The following is a 20,921-nucleotide window of genomic DNA, read 5'->3' as shown; positions in this document are numbered from 1 at the left end:
GTTTCTAATGGCACTGGATTTGCAAACAATATTTCTCTTTTTATAGTTTTTTTTTTGTGATTGTACTGTAACCACTGATGGTTCTCTTATAAAAGTCCTGTTATATCTGGTAACCATTATTGCTTTTTTAAATGCAACCTCACTGTTATCGTTTCGTTTCTAAAATTAATAAGATCTCCGTCTTGGTCGATGATTTTTATAGTGATATTATTAATTGTCTTAACACTGATTGGAAAATAAAGTATAGGTAGGGGCGACTCGACTATTTTATACCCAGGAGCTACAGCCGGAAAAAACTGATGTATTATGTGAACCGGTTTACCATTACTGTATGAGCCAACACATATATTACAATCGACGCAAATAGCATTGACTTTATTAATATTTACTACTTTATCCGACTGTTCTGTAGTCGATGCTTCAACTACTCGCTTTTTAAATCCAAGCAGTCGACCTATGGAATCATTCGAGGAAAAGTCAATTCGTTTAGAACAAAAAATTGAACTCTTTAAAGTGTTGGAATTTGATTCCAGAATAAAATCGACCTTCTCTTTAAATATCTTTTTCACTAGGTTTTTGACGTATTTCTCGATATCTGTTAAATCGTACGTTCCCTCTGGAATAGTTATAACTTTCTCTCCTATATGTAACTTGTTATTACCGGGTTCAATATTTGGTATGCTCATGTACGTCTCGAAATCTGCTAGTCCCAAAAAGTATTCCTTATCATCATCTAAATAAATTGGCGGATTGAAATCGGCGGATAATATAGAAGTTTTCCCACTTATGGAAATCGTAGTGGACATTGCGAATCTAAATTAATCACTGACGTTTCACTTTAACGGCATGTTATTATATAGAAATTTTAGTGACAGATGTCCGCAATTGTAAGAACTGGACTTTTGTTTGATTTCATAAGTGTAATATATGTTAACATTTCCGTTAGAATTAAGATATTTAACTAATTCTACAGGCGGTTTCAAATTTCCGTAACCATCAAAGTAGAAAGCCTTAGTTTTGTCCTTTATGTAGCTGACCCAATGAGTTCCCTGGTTTTTCTCACTATCCAAGTTAACAATTCCGCATTCTTCAATTTTAATTTTTCGCGGTAAATTATCACGCATAAAAACGCCCCTGAAATGCGGAATTTGTAGTATTTTTGCATATTTTTCCAGATCGAAATTTGTCAAAGCTCTTCGAGGTAAATTTATTTGGACTTTTTTTTTCTCTTTTGGGTATTTTTCTCCTTCGACACAACACCGCCCTTATATGGTTTAATATAAAGACCTTTTCCTTCACTTCTACTGTTTTTAAACGGTTTTACGTATAGTCCTTTGCCTTGGGCTTCGATGGCTCTATTATGACGTTCTTGTTCTGCCAACTGCTCTTTGGCCGCTTTAGCATCGTTTACTGCTTTCGCGATACCTGCCGCTCCTCCGCCTAGCGCGCCAAGTGCTCCCAATATCGGTAGTAAAAGAGGTAAAAATCCACCAATTTTATTAGGTGTTTTTATAATACGCTTTTTTTTGCTCGCTTTCATTTTGCTTGCTTTTTTAACACCCATTCCCAATTTTCGCTTTCCTTTCATTACACCTGTTATGCCTAAAGCGGCTGTTTTTTCTCCAAACGAAGAGTCCTTTGCTTTAACCCTCTGCCAAGCTTTATCTTCTAAGATCTTGTCTGCTTCGTGTCTCTTTGTTAAATTGTTAGACTGAGAGTATGCTATATCGTGCTCTTTACAAGCAGCGTCTAAGGGATTTATACCTGGATCACCTCTATTTATTCTCTTTTGTAAATGAGTACCCGGTCCGCAGAATTGGTAACCAGGAATATGCAGTTCGATAGGAAGTTTGTTTATAAGTTTATTTACCAATCCTGAACCTTTCGCCCTGTTTCGATGTACAATCATGAGAGTGTTTGGAAATACTGTTTAAATATTTAGGAATTATGCTATAAATACTTTTGCAGGTTCTTGTTAATGCCTCAGTCGAAATGAAAGTTGTTAAGCAAGCCTTTTCTTTACCCGTAAAAAACCACAACGCAAGCTTGGTCCGCGAATTTCAAAAGCACGGCGATCTCTTTGGAGGTAGTTGCAAGAGGGCACTAATTGTAGGACCCTCAAATTCGGGTAAAACCAACGTCATGTTATCATTGCTCGAACATCCTAATGGAATTAGATTTGAAAACGTTTACTTATATTCCAAATCCCTGCAGCAGCCAAAATACGTGTATTTGAGAGAACTGCTAAAGCCTTTACAAGAGATTGGCTTTTTTGAGTTTGAGATCGATGAGAATATCGTTTCTCCTCACGATTGTTTCCTTATTTTTCAAGGATATTCTTCTATACTCAAGCGACTTATCAGGGAAAACGCCAACCTTCTGATTTTATTCAAGCAAGACATGATGAGTTTAAAGCATATATATAACGATAACTGTATGTTGGACATGTCATTTGAACAGTTTAGAAATATCTGTGTGTACTGCTGGAACGAACCTTATAATTTTCTTGTGATTGACAAAGATTGTGAGTTAGATAAGGGCAGATATAGGAAAAACTTCGATTCCTTCATTTATATATAATATCCCAAAATGGATAAACGCCTAGCGACGGAGCTAATAAAATCAAGAAACGCAGTTAGAGAAAAATATCAAAGGCTAAAACAAGCCGCCTGCAGCAATTAATTTCATCAATAAATAAAACGGATATCAAACAAGAACCGTTTGAAGAAAAAGAAAATATTAAACATGAAGTGTTAACCTCGACGCCTACCAAAATAAAGGAGAAAAGAACCGGAAATACCCCAATCTTACCTTCAGAATTGCCCTCATTTTTTGATACCTCCTTTCCGTCGATCCAACAACAACAATGTTGTAGCTGAAAGTACGGGTCTTTCGGACAGCGATACTACGTTGGGAAATCTGTCAGATATTTTAGAACAAACTAAGCAAGCTATACAGGATTACGTCGACACTCCCGCTTACGAGCAATGGTTGAATGACTTTAATAAATTACCACAAACATACATTGATGACAGCGTAAAAGATACCCAACATATATTTGACCATAATTATGGTATCGTTCATGACATAGAAAACGATAAATTTTTTCTGGGCTTAACCCAAAAAGCTGTGGAAATTGTCGGTAAAGATGTGAAGGTACAAGGTATTACATACCCTGGGACTGTGGGTTTGTATGAGTTACTTTTCAAGAAGGTGCCGGTCGGTTTCAAATCGCAAGATCTAGATAATTATATGGATATACTGAAAAGAACAAACGCGTCTCGGAGAAACCATGACCCTAATGGACAAGTGCAAGGAAATGCATCATATAAATATATAAATATAATTGGACCTTATTTACAGGAGCGAGGAATAACAAAAACAAAAAACCCGGTGAGACGACTAGCTGACGCATTTTCTAAAGTGCCTCCGCCTTATAGGACAATCAAAACTGGGACGGGGTTAACTTTAAAATCAAATAAAGAAAATACAGATTATATTTATTGGGATAATGTTAACGAGCTTGTCGATAGATTAAGACTGTTATTGGCATCTACTGCTGCGGGGCACACGGGACATGAGAACGAAATAGCTTCAATTATTGAAGAACTAAGAGAGGGAAAAGTTATCTTATAAAATAAGCACGACTGAGAGTTAGAAAATTATTTGAGTAACAACCGCTGTCATGACTATTAATAAATTTGGTACACACATTAATCACCACCTTAACGAGAAATACGATAATTCAATGAAGGAGTTGGAAAAACATTTATTCAAAATAGAAGAGCTTGAGAAGACATTTAAGAGCTATCAGGCAGATATCAATTCCCAACTTAATAAACTTTTGCCACAACAAAACCGATATACACAATGGGTGAACAAATACAATACGAGTTTGGACCAAATAAATCAGCTAGCGACAACAACTAATGAATGATTTAAAATGGTGTTTAATTCAAATTGACGGGCAATCGACAAAGTAATGAGCAGTGAGAAAGCACAACTCGTCCGAGAGCTGCACAAGCCGGCACGCAGAAATTACGAGCGTCGCAGAACTATAATACGAGGGCTGGATGATTTGTGGCAAGCGGATTTGGCTCAGCTAGACCGATATGCGAAATAAAATAAAAACTTTAAATTCATACTAGTCGTGATCGATTGCTTTTCAAAATACGTGTGGTGTCGACCGTTAAAAACAAAAACCGGTGTTGAAGTTACCAAAGCGTTTACCCAAATTCTCAAAGAAGGACGCCGGCCGCAAAATCTGCAAACTGATCTCGGCCATATCCATTTTAAAAAAATGACGGGTAGGTTTGACATAAATCACTACAGTACATATAGCAACGTGAAAGCTGCCGTAGCCGAGAGAGTTATACGTACTCTCAAGGAAAAATGATTTAGATATTTTTCGTTAAACGGCACCTACAAATGGATAGATGTTTTATCCTCTGTTGTCGAAAAATATAACAGTAGCGTGCACAGGACCACCGGAATGAAACCTAAAGAAGTGAACAAAGATAACGCGCCTAGTTTGCTGAAATCAGCGTACAGTCACTTGAAAATTGTAGGACCATCTAAACTTAAACTGGACGACGTTGTAAGAATCAGCAAGACCAAGCACGTGTTTCGCAAAGGTTATACTCCCAACTGGACCACGGAATTGTTTAAAATCGTAAAAGTGCAGATTACAAATCCGGTAACTTATCTGTTGGAAGATATGAAGGGTAAGCCTGTAATGGGCGCTTTTTACCAGGAAGAATTGCAGAAAACCGTTAACCCTGACGTCTATCTCGTCGAAAAGGTGTTGCGCAAACGAGGAAATAAGGTTCTTGTGCGCTGGTTGGGCTTGGACAAGTCACATGATTCATGGATCGACACCGCGAATATCCTATAAATTTCTTCTATTATTTTTGATTTTGTGAGCGTCCGAGACAGACATGGAACAAATTGTGTTGCCGGATAATTTTTTAAATTTATTGCAAGAGAATGGTTTGATGGGTCCACCGCCTTCGCAGCCACCAACAGATATTCCAAAACGTAAGCGTACTGCTGCAAATTCACGAGTTAAGAAAATAAAAATTGAATCTCTACCGCAAGCACAAGGAGAATGGTTCGAGGCGTTCAAAGATGACAACGAAAAAAGGATAGTTTGTGAGGCGTTCAATTTGAAAAACAATTTGGAAAATCAGCTGATGCAATGTGAAGAAGGTATCCAGCAGCTCGAAACTCAGATAGCAGTTGTTCAGGCCGATCTCCAAATACTGCGCTTACGTGCGGAAGAATACAAAGCAAAAATCGGATATTTCCAAAATTTGGCTCCAGGACATATTGTATAAAAATGAAAAAATATTCAGCAACTGTATTTTGATATAAAAATAAAATCGCGTTAAAATATTTTCATTTTATTTCAAATGTTAGCCAGGACGCTTTTGGTCAGATTTAAATTAGGTCTAAAATATCTATGGAACAGCTCTCGAACAGGTCTAGGACAGCCTTAAACAGACCCAAAACCTCTACGGAACAGGTTTCTACAGGTCCGACACAGATATGGACCATTTTGCTTCTTTAAACAGGAATGTTTATTTCACATTGCGATCGAACAATTATTTTTGGTGACGCAAAGTATAACATACTGACAAAATGAAATTACGGAGTGAGATTTTTTTTTTTGCGTTTTTGTTCGCGTCGAAGGAAATGGGACGATAAACTCGATGTCGAAGGAAACGCATGCGGTAAGAATATCAAACGTTTCGATTAAACCATTTCTTGTGTCGCAGGAAAACACGTATGCCGTTCCTAAGCGGTCTAATATGAAAGTCTCGTTTAAAACATTTTTTTTTTGCGGCGAAGGCAGGCGACTCGATGATCTCACCCGCCAAAGTTTAGTTTAAACATTTCGCAAAGCGATGATGTCATGCATCCGCTGCAGCACACCGACGACGCGGCGGGCAATGATATCAGCCAGTTGTCAAACGCGACGGCGGCGGTGCGCCTGAGTCATCGCACACAATCGCGCTGCAATTTACATTCACGCCGCGACCAACGGTCGAGTTTCGAAGCGAAGCGGCCCCATACGACGACGGTTTGGTTAGGTTAGGTCGCTAACTACGACCAATTTTATCAGCGGGTCGCGTTATATTGCGGAATTCTCGCCAACACAAATCTTAATTATTCTGAAGGAACGTTCTCGAATGTAATTTTAAATTCATTACCCCAGAAAAATTGGCTTAATTAACAAGTGACCGCCGCCATAGTGAGACTTCATTCTTTGGATTTTTGTTTGTGTTTCACCACTTAAAAAAGGTAAGTGTCAAGTAGAGATCTGGAACAGTTGGAGAGTGAGACGCCTATTCCTCGCAGCAAATAAAAATGTTCACCTGCGAATATTGCAACCGCTCGTTCAGCCGTAAAGACCACCTGGCGAGGCACGGGGACTGTCGCGTAGCAGTACAAATTTGTGACGTTTGCGGCGGGATATACAAATCCGAGGGGGCTCTCCGACGCCATAAACGCGAGAAGCATGAGGTTCCCAAGGCGAAAAGACCCGCCGCCGCCCCTATTGCTGCAGACGAACCCAAGCGCCCGAGACTTGACCTACCGGAAGGTAAGGATTTTTGATTTTATATCCCAAACAATTCTCATATTGTATTTTATAGCTTCGACATCATCATCATCACCATCATCCACGCGCCATTGTACGCAGTGTAACTTGACCATTCCTGCAATGAGATGGCAAGGACACTTGCGTACTTTGGCTCACCGCCAAAAATGCAGCGTGGTGCAGGAGCCAGGAGTAGAAATGATACAGACCTCCTTCCGTAACCGCATAGTTACATACCGTCTGGCGTCCACCATTAACCCTACCGACGTTAAGGGCTTCTTGGACCACCTTAGGTCCAAAATCCTTACGTTGGTAGAGTCGAACGTCCGACGCTACGGCAACGTAAAAGTCGGTATGGAGCTATTCGGAAACTTCCTCTTGCAGACGAAGGAACAAGAGGAGGTCAAGTCCTTCAATACCAAATATCGGCTGGTGAGCGGAAACACCGATCTGGAGGAGCTATACGTCCAGTTCGTCGACATCTTGGCTACCAAAGCGTCCGAGTTTCAGGAAAGGGACAGCGGTATGATTCATAAAAATGTATATTTCCGAACTAATTTCTTTCTCTTTTTTACAGGCTGGGCGTTGGAGGAACTTCTCCATTTAGAAATAGGGATTAACAAGTACAATCCCCTAAGGGCGTCGTCCTATGTTAACCTGCCCAAGGAAATCGAAGCCAAAAAAGCTGTTTTGAACTTGCAAAATACGGACGAAAAATGCTTTATGTGGTCGATCTTGGCTGCTCTTCACCCAATTCACTGGACAAATAACGCTAACAGGGTCAGTAACTATGTAGAATTTCAGAACGAGCTGGATTTTACAGGTATCGATTTTCCCGTTAAACTTAAGGACATATCCACTTTAGAACGACTTAATGAAATTTCGGTCAATGTCTATGGCCTCGAGAGAGTCTATAACAAAGTCCGTAATGATGTTGAGGTCGTTGGTCCTTTGCATTTTACTGAATCTCGTAAAGAGAGACATGTAAACCTATTATTAATTAGTAATGACTATGGAGAAAATCATTATTGTTTAATAAGAAGTATGTCTCGGTTGGTTTCAAAACAATTAACTAAAAGGTCCTCTACAAAGTTTTTATGCGATGGGTGTTTGGTTTATTTTTATAACGAAGAAAAACTAAAGCGTCATAAAGAACACGACTGCACTCACATTTCCATCAAACTTCCGACCACCGAATTGCGCAAGGATAAATACGGTAAAGATGTTCCTGCGAATAAGCTGAAATTTGAAGAATTTGAAAAGAAATTAAAAGTTCCTTTTGTTGTGTACGCGGACTTTGAAACAGTCATGACTCCTTTACAGGTGGAAGGCGAACCGAATCCCGACAAATCGTTTACCGTCAAAACTCATATTCACGAGCCTTACTCTTTCGCCTACTATGTCAAATGTGACTTTGACGATTCCCAGTCTACTTTTAAACAGTACAGAGGTCGGGGCGCACACAAAATTTTCATTGAATGGTTGGAGAGCGACTGCAAAGCGCTCTACAACAAGTTCATGAAAACTTCCGTGCCCATGACCACTCTATCGTTTGAACAAGAGACCGGCTTTCGAAACGCTGTGGCTTGTCACATTTGCGAGAAGCCATTTAATGCAGAGGACGAAAAAGTAAGGGATCATTGTCATATGACGGGCGAATTTCGAGGTGCGGCTCACTTCACTTGCAACTTGAATTTCAAAGTTCCGCGGCACATCCCTGTCTTTTTTCACCATTTAGGTTTCGACAGTCATTTATTTGTAAAAGTTATGGCTGAAGAAGGGGAAAAGATCGATGTCATCGCCCAAAACAAGGAACGTTACATTTCCTTTACGAAACATGTCCTAGTCGATAACATTGAGTCGGAGAAAGGAGGCAAAGGGAAAAGGGTATTTTTAAAACTCCGATTTTTAGATTCATTTCGATTTATGGCATCCAGTTTGGACAGATTGAGTCGAAATTTGAACGATAGTCAGTGTCGGGAAGTCAAAAAATTTTTTAAAAATGAACAAGAATTTCAACTTATTCGACAGAAGGGCGTTTTTCCATATACGTATCTAGATTCTTTTTCAAAATTAGACGAAACCAAACTGCCATCGCACGAGGACTTTTATGACTCCATGCGAAAGAGCAACATAACCAGGGAGGATTACAAGCGTGCCTGGACTGTGTGGAATTTGTTCAAATGTAAAACTTTAGGCGAATATTCAGATATTTATTTAAAATCCGACGTTTTACTTTTAGCCGATATTTTTGAAAACTTCAGAGAGGTGTGTCTGAAAACGTACGGTCTGGACCCGAGTCAGTTTTATACGACACCGGGTCTATCATGGACGAGCGCCCTGAAGGCGACAAAGGTCGAACTGGACCTGTTGACCGACGTGGACATGATACACTTCTTGAAGCACGGTATCCGCGGAGGAGTCAGTCAGTGTAGTGTGAGAAAGGCCGCGGCTAATAATAAATTTTTACCTAATTACGACCCTTCCAAACCTATTTCTTACGTCATGTACTTGGACGCTACCAATTTATACGGGGCGGCCATGTCACAATACCTCCCAACGGGAAACTTCGAGTGGTTGGAGGAGGGCAAAATTCAAAATTTAGATATTACGCGTATCCCCAACGATTCACCTAGGGGCTATATTTTCGAAGTAGATTTGGACTATCCGGAAGTGCTGCATGACGCACACAACGAACTGCCTTTTTGCCCGGAATCCATCGTTTCGCCAATCGCGAAAACCAAAATGAGAAAACTTATTCCAAATTTAAACAATAAACGTAATTATGTATTGCATTATAGGAATCTGCAACAGGCTTTAAGCAACGGTTTAAAGCTTGTTCGCATCCATCGCGTTCTTGTTTTCGATCAATCTCCCTGGCTAAAACAATACATAGACTTGAATACGGCGATGCGTAATACAGCTAAAAATAAGTTTGAAAAAGATTTTTTCAAACTTATGAATAACGCTGTGTTTGAAAAAACGATGGAAAATGTGGACAAAAGGGTGGACGTGCGGCTCGTTTCCCATTGGGAAAATATTGGGAAAAGGTTGGGGGCAGAAGCGTTAATCGCGAGACCTAATTTTAAAAATGTCGCCATATTTAGCGAAAATCTAGTAGCTCTCCAGATGGAAAGGACTAAAGTCGTATATGATAAGCCTATTTACGCCGGATTTTGCATTTTGGACATATCCAAGACTCTCATATACGACTTTTTTTACGGCTATCTAAAGGCTAAGTACGGCGACAAAGCCGTCTTACTCTACACCGATACCGACAGCCTCGTTGTCCAAATTTTTTGCGAAAATTTCTACGAAGATATGAAAGAAAATTTGGACAAATTCGATACTTCTAATTACTCGGAGAACAACCAACACGGCATTCCTGTAAACAAGTCCGTTCTTGGTAAAATGAAGGACGAGTACGCAGGACGGCCGTTGTGGGAATTCTTGGGTACGGGAGCGAAAGCTTATTGCGTAAATGTGGACGGCAACGAGTTGACCAAAAAGGCCAAGGGCGTTGCTGACTCGGTCAGCCAGCGCGAACTTAGTCTCGACGACTATAAGCGCGCTGTCCACGAGGAAGGCACGCTAATCTTGCGCCAAATGTCTTCGTTTCGCTCACATTTACATGATATGTACGTCGAACTGAAAAATAAGGTGGCGTTGTCTTACGCGGATGACAAACGACATCTTATACCCGGCTCAGAGTACACGCTAGCTTGGGGCCATCGAAATTTAGTTGGTTCAAAGGACAGCGGGAAAATCACTGATTGATCGACCACCAGATATTTCTTTTGGCAAACTAATATGTTACGATTCCTTTAGATGATTGTAGTTTATATTTGTGTTTAATTTATGTATCTATTTATGTCCATATATGCTATTTATATATGCATATCGTCCGAATATATTTATTAATATGTGTCTATCCTGATGGGGTTTTGTATATGATTAATAAAACAATTTGTTCGATATTAGTGTCATTAAACGACTTTTTCCCTGTTGCATTTTATTTAATCCGCAAAAAAAAAATGTTGTCAATAAATTATTATATTTTAAGCGACCTCGACGACCTTTTATTAGTTGAATTCTCTTATCGTCGCCGCCGAAATCGTCGTCGGCTAGGCTCGGCTAGGCTCGACTAACGTAGCGCGCGGGGTTCGAGGTTCGAATCCCCCGACCGCGCGCGACACACCGGTCGCTTTTTTCACCTCGCGCAAAAATACGTCAAAACAAAAAGGCACTAACGCAAAAACTACCCCTAGCGGGGCGAAATTGCCAAAAAGGCACTAACGCGAAAACTACCCCCTACCCCCCATTCAGGGTGACATCTGGCGATCGAAACCTGAGCTCTTAATGGGTGGCGACATCTCTCGTAGAATGGTCAAACTATTTTTTTTTTTTTCGGTTGCTTGGGAATCTGTAAATTTGCAATCACAAAATCTCCCCCGGGGGACGGGGGATGGTCAAGTCACGAATAATTACTACTATTGATGACATTAATATATTTACGATTAATTTAAATTTACTCTTTTCACTGCCATACATAACTTATTTAATTTCTAATTCTGAAACTTTCATAACATTGACCAATTAGAATCTTACCTACCTTTTAAAAGATTTCAAAAACTTTTAAACAAACCAATTGAAGAGTATTTGGAGAAAAATAGAATATTACCTAAAAACAGCACTACTAAGCATAACAGATGATGTTATTAATGCAAGCGACAAGGCACTTATTGCAGTTCTTATATTGCTGGACTACACACACTATCTAAAAAACAAAATGCAAGCTGAAAATCATAGATTTCAAACTTTTGAAATCTCGCATTTGAATAGGGTTCTCTACTAAGAGCTAAAATATTTTCGGTTTTTACTTCATATTTTACATTTCCTTTTTGTCATGTTTTCATCACTTTTCTGAAGATGTCACTCAGCTATAATTTCGTTTAAACCGGCAGCAGCAATATGATTTGTGTCAAAAATCCGTGGGAATTATTTTTAGTCGTATGGCAAATAGAGAACTTGTTAAAAACACTTTTTTCTCTCAGAATTACAATTAGTAATAATTTCATTCAATTTAAATCTGTTATTAAAAACCTAGGTTTCCAGAAACTATCGCTTAGACCATGGCCATTAGAAAATATAAATTGTTCCTAAAATACCTGCTTTCTGCATCTGATTCCACGTGAGCTTAGCTTCAGTTTAATAATATTAAATGTACTAGACCGTTTGCAGAAATTATGAAAGGTATAATATCGGCTAGCGGTTGATATCGGAGTTTCTTTTCTATAGAGCGTTGCTAAGAAAATTATTATTACCTTTTTCTAGATTTGAATTGTGGTTCAACCGCAAATTTTGTTCAGTCTATTACGCCAAATAAGTGGGGTAATCCTGGTGTTGTGCATGTATTGTGTTGGCATGGATGGCGCTTTTCAGTTTTGTTTTTAAAACTATTTTGAGTCATTGAAAAGATTCTGTTGTTAGTCCTTCTTCTTAGATTTTTCCTTAGTCAACACGTACAAATGCGCATTGTTCAAGGAACATTTCCATTGCAAATGCTTTGCTGAACGACCCGATAAGCTCTAATGAACTCTGCAGCTGTTGTGGGTTTTTAGCATATACATTCTAAAGGGAGTACGCATTGCCGCCCTTTTTTGCATATCAGGGGTTAGTGCTAGACAGAACCATATTGGACTTTAGCTGTAGCTTTGGAAAATAAATTTATACCCCTTTTCACCTCCAAGTACCCTCCTTACAAGTGTCTAAGATGACCCATTTTTGCAACTGTGGGTATATATCATTTTGGAAGTCTTATGATCTTATACTGTCATGTAGGGTTTTATTGTTTGTTTCAGTTGTTTTACCAATGAGCTTTATTATTATTATTAATATTATTATTTTGAGGAGGAAATGCTTCATGCACCCCATGCGCATGGTGGTTTGCGTCGTGGTAGTCTGGGACTCTCCGAAGTTTCGAACTACCCACTAAAACCTCCTGTTGCTCCAATGGTTACACCCGGAACCGTGGTCGACATATCTTCGGGTGTATTCGGTAGTGTTTGCTTATCCTTAATCCTGCCTTATTTGTTTTTATCTTTCAAGTCTCTCTCTCTTTTTCGCTCAAAATTATTCTTACCATATCTTTCACAACTCGCCAATTTTCTGCACTTTCCACCATCTTCGGTACAAGGGAATCTAAATCTAGCGCACAGAATATTATGCCACATGTTTCCTACCTTAGCTCTCCCCATTTCGAACATTCGAACAGGGTGTGTTGGGCGGTACCAACATCGGAGCAGTATATGCAGCGGTCCGTGTGGTTCTTGCCAAATATTTTAGCGAAAACTTTTAAACAGCTGAGCGCGCTTAGGCCCTGTGTTAAGTAGTAATATGTATTACGATATTTGCAATCTAGCCACATTTTCAGGTCAGCGAAAGACTTCGTACGTATTTTAAAAATTAATATTTATTTTCAGAAAATCAGTTTTTTATTACAAAACATAGACTTGCATGAACAGCATCGGTTGGCTTGCTTGAAAGCTGTGCTGAAGGTATTTTGGTAGATCTACTACCGCCGCCATGTGCGAACTCGTTAAGGTATTTCACTGTGTACCTGTCGACTTTTCAGTGAATTAATTATAGTTCGGATAAAAAATCCAAAAATCAGAGCTCTCTAAACGGTTACGTATTTTGTTGATTACATTTCTTATGTGGTTTTCTTAGGTGGATGGATGTGCTCACTTACATCGCCCCAGGTATTTTTTTTAAGAGGACTTAATGTTAAACTGTTTCTGGTTATGTTAAGAGTAGCTTGCTTTAATTTTTTTCATAGTGGATTGACTTACGCGTTAGGATATAGGGAGGAGCTCATGTCTGTAAGATTTTTTTTCTCCCCAAGTCGCTGGGCACTTTTCTTGCCGAGTTATGACGCGTCCATTGGCATACCTATTTGGGAGCATCATAGAGACACATTAAGGCTTAAGTAATATATTTGTGCAGTCGCAGATTACTGAAATACATCTTAATATGTACAATGATTTGTAATACCGGCTTAATAACATCGACAAAAAAAATGGAATCTCAAGAAATTTAAATCATTTATCAAGACTTATTAACTGAAAATATTAGTTTCTTTTTTCGTGTGTTCTCGTTGAATATGAGCATTTCTTCTTGCTTTCCACATATCTATGTTTGTCCTCAGACACAAGCAAATGCAAATAAATCACGATTTTCCAAAATAAATGCTTACTTTAATAGAAAGATTGGATGCCTGGTTTATAATAACAATAAGTTTGCAACAATAGTTTTGTAGCACAAAGTAACTATGTAACGAAATACAAGAAAGCTACATTATTAATAAAAAAGAAACAAATTTGTAAAAGTAATATTGAAATTGACGACCATTTTATCTGTTGCAACGTGGGCACACTATTGTAATTCTTTGAATAGCGTTAAAAAAATCATTGGTCTCATTCGCGCATGCTGTCATAATGTGTTTTATATATGTACAAGCTTATTCAAATAGAAAGAGCAGATTTTAAATATTTATTTCTTCCAAACTACAAAAAATAGAAATACGATTTTGAATTTAATGGATGGAGAAAAGTGTATAATTTATTATTACTATGGCAAAGGTCCAATCAGGGCCACATTGGTGCTGATGTTTATTGTTGTATTTTTTTTTTATTAACAATTTAATAAACAACCACCGCTTCATAAGCAAATTTACAACTGGCATCGAAAATTCGTGCAAGATGGTTGCATCTGCAAAAGACCGGACGACCTCGCACATCGAATGAGAATATCGAGGATATTCGTACACTTTACGAAAGGAGCCCAAAAAATCCACATCGCGAGCAAGCAAAGAACTTAACATTCCTCAACCAATGAAATGGCGAGTTCTAAAACATACAATACATACAACCATACAATCTGCAGTTCTTGCAGGCATTGCATCCTGACGACCAAAACAAAGTAATGTATTTAGATAATATGGAAGAAGATAATTTCGCTGAACGATGAATTTTTTCATCTTTCTGGTAAGGTTAATTGCCAAAACGTTAGAATTTGGGCAACTAAAAATCCTACAGCAGTTATTGAACATGAAAAAGATTCACCAAAGATGAACATCGTGTGTGTTATATCTGTAACCCAAGTATATGGGACCTTCTTGTTCATCAAGGAAGCTGTGGCATGAATAATGTACCTAGATATGCCCCAAATTTGTATGGATTATACTTCAAGACCCTCTAACCGTGAGTTTTTGACAAGTCGATGTGGGTCTCAGTTTTTCCAAATGAGTACGAAGGCGTTGCTTCTACATCTCCTTTCAATCACCACTTTTCTTTCTCTGTTCTCCAATTATTTGGCCTACATGTTTTTCAGCCACGTTACATATTCTTCATCTACATCTTCAGTTTCTCCTTTAAGGCCAGCACTACGCATGTTAATTTAGAGACGTACTTGGTCCCTCGATGTACAGGGTTCATTTTCTAAGTATTTCACAAAATTGAGCTAAATATTTAACTTCACTTCTGGGCTGTTACTTCTCCCTTTGTACCTCCTCACCTTCTTTTGTGATTTTTGTTTAATTATAGATTAAGTTAGTAAATATTAATTAAGATTCTACGGTCACTGCAGTGGCTGCTTTCGGTTAGTGATAACCTGTTTGGTGGTAACTTATAGGCAGTTTGTAGGTTAAGATAGGAGGGTCTGCCTCAACTTCGCCTTTTGTAGTCTTGCAATAAAGCCTTTTATTATAATAATAATAATTATCCTTATTATTGTTGCAGCGATCGGATCGATCGTAACTGCCCACTGCTCTACAAGACCTGTCTTTCCCCATTGCTATGTAACCCATACTGCCAGTTATGGTTGAATCATATGCCGTTTCATAGTCATTTCATTTCGTCTTTTGTTATACAGTTTACATCTGCTCTCCTGTGGTGAATTGTCCTAAAGCTTTTTGATTTTCGGATCAATATCTTTAATCTCCTCTCCTAACGTGATTTTTATATGCTATTGGATTCTTGAATCTCACTTCTTTTCGCATGTATAAAAGCGCACTTTTCTATTCCAAATTCCATTCAGATGTCCTGTGTGAATTTGGCCACTACTTATAGTTAGTTGGCTTTACAGTTGTTCTTTGTCACTAAAACATACTTTCAAGTCATCCATGTGATTAAGGGCTACTTTTGAATTTCTTGATATTATGTAGCCGTGATTGGTGGCATTCAGCATAAAGCTCAGGGGGTTGATAGCAAGGTAGAAGAACAGTGGTCTTAAACTATCCCCTTGAAATGTTCCTTTCCTGCTTCACCTGCATTTTAATGCGTGTAATTATTATTATTATTACTATTATTATTATTATAAACGGTTTACCGTTAGAACTACAAGTTAATTTTCAAACATTTAAAGGAGTGTGACATATAGGAAAGCCTACGAAATAAATTTTTAGTATTAGACACTCGATGTTCACAATTTCTGTTTACCCTGTTCAAGCATCAGGCAGATTAGTTAATTTTTACTAAATCTTTTGACAGGGTCTTCTCCAAGAACTATATGGAAAATAGCAATTCGTGAACTTAGGTGTAAATTGCCCAAAACAACCGAATATTTTTCTCGAAAACTACCAAGGGCACAGTATATTATTTCCAATCCACAGTTACATTACACAGATCCCTTCGCGGTCGTAAATTTTATTGGGGTTGTAGATATCTCGAGGTACTAATATAATATTATTTGAAAGAAAGCAAACCCTCTAGTGTGGTTTCGGGAGATATACTTTCATTTAAAGTAACGGCCCATAAAAAAATCGTGATGCGAGGACGAAAACTTATGGCGTTGGCGAAATCAGAGGAAATAAAAGATTCAGACATAAAAACTCGCTTTGATAAGTAACCGAAATTTCTAATTTAAATTCCAATAAGCAACCTGCATTGATTGAAAATTAAGGTTGTTGAATTTGATGGGGGTGGTGCTGTCACTTGCACTGAAAAGCCGGATATTGTTTTTTTTTTCAACCGGTATTTAACGATTTTTGCTGAAAGTAGCAACGCGTTTGGCAGCCAACCTGCCTTCAAGCCACAATGTAAAATGGATATTCTTTTTTCAATATATACAGGTACATTCAAAATGCAGTTGGATCAAGAAATCTCGTCTAAATAATACAATAACATTTTAATTTCCAACAAGTAATATGACCAATTACAAGAAATATTAAATATAAATTATACGAAATATTTGCAGCAGGTGTAAGAACTAATCTTAAATCTACCAATCTTATAACTAAAAAAAAATAAATAAGAAGAACGAAAAAGATAGGAGTTGTCAGTACGGGTAGCCAATCGAAGTTGTCTAATTATCGCTTGGAAATCATCATAATATAAATCACAGTGCCATGATCGTTTGTTGAAGGTAACATAGCTATTGCAAATATGGTTTTGAAAATGGATGTTAGAACTTACTTGTAGAGATATGATACAGATTGCAAGTCTCTGCGAAAGCGCAGAGGCAGTACAGCGAATCTTCTCAGTAGAAGATCCTGATCAACTCCCCCCTCAGAATAGGAACCTCCTTCCTGAATACTAGATACTTCAGTAAGCTTCTCTGTACAGTCTGAATAGTCTGAGCGTGCCCATACCACCCAGCCATAATCATGCTTGGACCAAACGTAATAGTTAAATAACAATTTAATTTCTTATAATCTAGTCCCTTTCCACCCCAAGAGTGTAAAGGCGACATTTCTACATGCAATTTAGCAAACTATCTATAATCTATCTATTTACTGCCAAATTTTTAACTTCTACCAATGTTCGTCCCCTCTTTTTCAAAATCGTGCCCAATGTGCTGTCCCACGTTTCTGTGGCTCTTCCTCTTTTCCGTTTTTCCGCAATTTCTTATTACGAATCCTAAAATTTGCATTGCACTGGAAACAGTTTTAGTAATGTGAGGGAAGGTACAAAAGAGAACGTCTGGTCAAATAAAAATAGAAGATTTCCCACGGTCACTGTCCATTAGAAGTTTTATTTTTTAAAAATTTTAAAAATTTTCTGGATTTTGCAACGATGCCGGATTATTGCATTTTCGAATTCGACATAAAATTTAAACAATTTCCACTAGTGGTCCCTAAACTTATCTGTCATATTGATTTTAAAAAATTACATAGGTTTCATTTTAGCCCCCGTGTTAGACGGTCTCAAACTCGGTATAATTTGCTGTGGCATGGTCAGTCATGAATCCAAGAGAGAACATGTCTCAGTATTTTGTTTGCTTGCACTCGTATACTAGGAATGGCAAAACCCATCCATTTACCTGCCAGTGTTCTACCTTGGCCTATTACGCACAGGTGTCGTACACTTGACAGAAATAGCACCGGATAATTACAGTAATTTCGACTACAAAACATTGTTGAAATGACACTAAAAGCATTAAATGGTCAAACTCGGAAGTTATTTTTAAATGTTCTTGAATATTTCCCACAGGAAAAAGAAAACTCACTGACAAGTTTGTCTGTGATGAACTGTGCTTCCGAGGCACTGAAATGAAGTTTTGCGAACATTAGCCAGAATGAAACAAGATGGCATTGGTTTTGCTAAAAATGAACTTACGAGGGTAAGAAGAGCTTCAAATACCGGAGGCTTGAAAGGTTCGAGAAAAGTGAGATTTGAAATGTTATTCATGACCTAATTGTAAAAGGAAAATAAGCAAAGAGCTGGAATCAAAACAAATTTTGACCTGCAGCAGATCAACACTCGTTCTAATTATGAAAGAATAAGTAATCAGATACAAAATTAACAATTTTATCAAAACGCATGAAGTTTTTGAGAAAGAATGTCGCCATTATGACTCCTGATGCTTCTTTAGAGTTGTTGCGTTCTTGAACGAAAATTGGCAAAAACAGCCGCTGGAAAAAGGTACATTATCGTTCATCCTGGTAATAGCACCGAAATTATAGATGAAAGCGTGCTTGTTTTTTCCATAAAACACAAAATTTATGACTATAACAATAATATGAACTCTTGAGAAATGGCTGAGAAAAAAATTGCAGTCGAAACTCGAAAAGTAGTCTTGAATTATTACATTACTTAGTAAAAATGTACCGAATGCATCGACAAGAAAAGAAGTAATTATCAATTGAAAATGGTCTGAAATGTGCGTTGCTAAAAATTGCAAAACAAACTTGCCGAATGATACATACGAAATAACTTATGAATTGGGTCATTAAGTTTTAAGTTTGCTTCCATATTTTTTTTTTCCTATTTTTCTGGTAATAATTTTTATGCCAGAATTTTCGGACAATAGTTTATTTAAAAAATTATCATAATTATTTCATGTTGACTCCCCTACTTAAATATTGTCATACCATTAATGAACACCCTGATCCATTATTATATGAATCCATCTCTTAGAATGACGAACTTACCTTATGTACATTAAGTACCTTATGCCTCACCACAATAAAGTCCTTCAAAAAAGTGTTAATATTGTATATTAGGCACGCCAGTATCTAGCAAAAGCGTCTGAGTTTATGACATGTGACTATTTCTTGTATTTGCGATGTATATATTGTTGCCAATTATGGTGTTGGTGCTGCTGTTCTTGTGGTTACATGGAAAAGCGAAATTTGCGAATGTCGCCGCTCTTGCATTATTACTTGTATTGTAATATTTTGATTCTCAATAAAGACAGTTCTCGATAAAGATAGTTTATTATTAATTGATTCTGTCTCTCTTACTCCCAAGTAGTACGTAATCGCTAGTGATGGCTGTCTTTCATTAATCAGATAGCTCTTTAGAGGGGAACAACATCTGTTGAAGTATAAGGGGAAGCAAGATGAACAATCTATGTTATTCTGTCTGGTATTTTATTCCCACTATGCCATCACAAATCATACCGATTATATAAAGATTATAGGAGGTCGGCCTTGGCTGGCTTTCATTCACTCACCCTGCGCAAAGGTATTATCAGGTGTCGATGAACTGAAATTCCTTGCAAAATTGCAAAAAATGTTGCCATCAATTTGAATGACGTTAAATTTGTGGTCTTAAAATTATGCAAAATAATCCATATTCTTCTGCTGAAATTTATGGTGAGTGCATCAAAGTAGAATAAGAGACATTCATAGCCAACCGTATTCTTATAAGCGCGTCTAACACGTAAACGGGATATAGGTATTGGGACATATTTAGATAATTTGATGACCTAGTAAGTGGAATTGAAAAATGTAATGTAATTATTATATTTCTTTCAAAAGTGCAATTTTTAGGCGTCCCTAGTATAACATATTGTCGATCGTACATGCACAGTTTTTAAGTATATTCATCAGCTCTCACCTCTCAAAGTATAAACATGGAAAAGGAGCAATAATTATATAACAATATTTTTAATTATATAAAAAAGTTCCAAAACGATTTTTTAATAATGTTGTAAGGTCTCGGATGATCCTAAATAACATTGCTGTGTTCTTTATCAGCATTACAGAGTACTTACAAAATAATTTTATTTCAGCATTGAAAATGTTCAATTAAAAAACAATCTGTGCTATATGGGACTTTAACAACTTAGCAATGACATTTACATTGCATAAGAATCACGAGAAAATTAATTTTTATTTTTATACGATAATAATATCGAAAAAAATGACTAGCTAAATGCTCTTATGATGCTCACCTAAATTAATTGGGTGATGCAGATATGTCCTATTTGAACAATGGAAAACGAAGCGATTTTAATTAAACCATTTTTACCCCTTACGACATACCTATAAAAGTAAACTGTGTTTGAAATTAGTTTTATAATACAATTTTGATATATAATTTACCCATATAACAGACTTTGCAAAAACAAACTTATTCCTCGATTTACAACTATTTCAGCAATTACAATGTTAACCAAATCTCAAATTATTGCCTTTTATTGTTGTTTATCATAAGCTACTATCCGCTTTAATGCAAAATGACTAATAATTGCACGAAGTAGCCAATTGTCGGAAGCGTTGATTCACCTTAATATTTTTATTGTTTTCATACAGTTCTGTGGTATGGTCTACGTCACTTGTATCGACAGGTTCAAAATTGGCGCTGTCTTTATCATAAGTTCCAAGCTCTAGTTGACTTTCAGAAGAACTGGAATTTACATCTTTATGATCTCAATCTTTGGGGATAGATTGCAATTTAGGGGTGAATGAAGATGTCAGTAGATGAGTTTAAAATTTGTCGATAGTCATGTTTCACTTTTTTCTGTAATTATCACCACGTTTAAGTTATTTCCAATTATAAAATTGGACCACCCGACATTTTACAGCTTTGCAGTA

General features: G+C 37.4%; 1 protein-coding gene across 1 annotated transcript in view; it reads right to left on the bottom strand.

Moving 5' to 3' along the window:
• LOC132703280 (facilitated trehalose transporter Tret1-like) overlaps positions 1 to 20,921 on the bottom strand; it is a 154,851-nt gene that overhangs the window by 28,630 nt on the left and 105,300 nt on the right. The window lies entirely within an intron of this gene.

The sequence above is a fragment of the Cylas formicarius genome, unplaced genomic scaffold, assembly GCF_029955315.1.
Source record: "Cylas formicarius isolate icCylForm1 unplaced genomic scaffold, icCylForm1.1 PGA_scaffold_6__28_contigs__length_40554024, whole genome shotgun sequence".
Taxonomy (NCBI): domain Eukaryota; kingdom Metazoa; phylum Arthropoda; class Insecta; order Coleoptera; family Brentidae; genus Cylas; species Cylas formicarius.
Note: the sequence above shows the minus strand (reverse complement) of the source record. Positions and strands in the feature narration are given on the sequence as shown.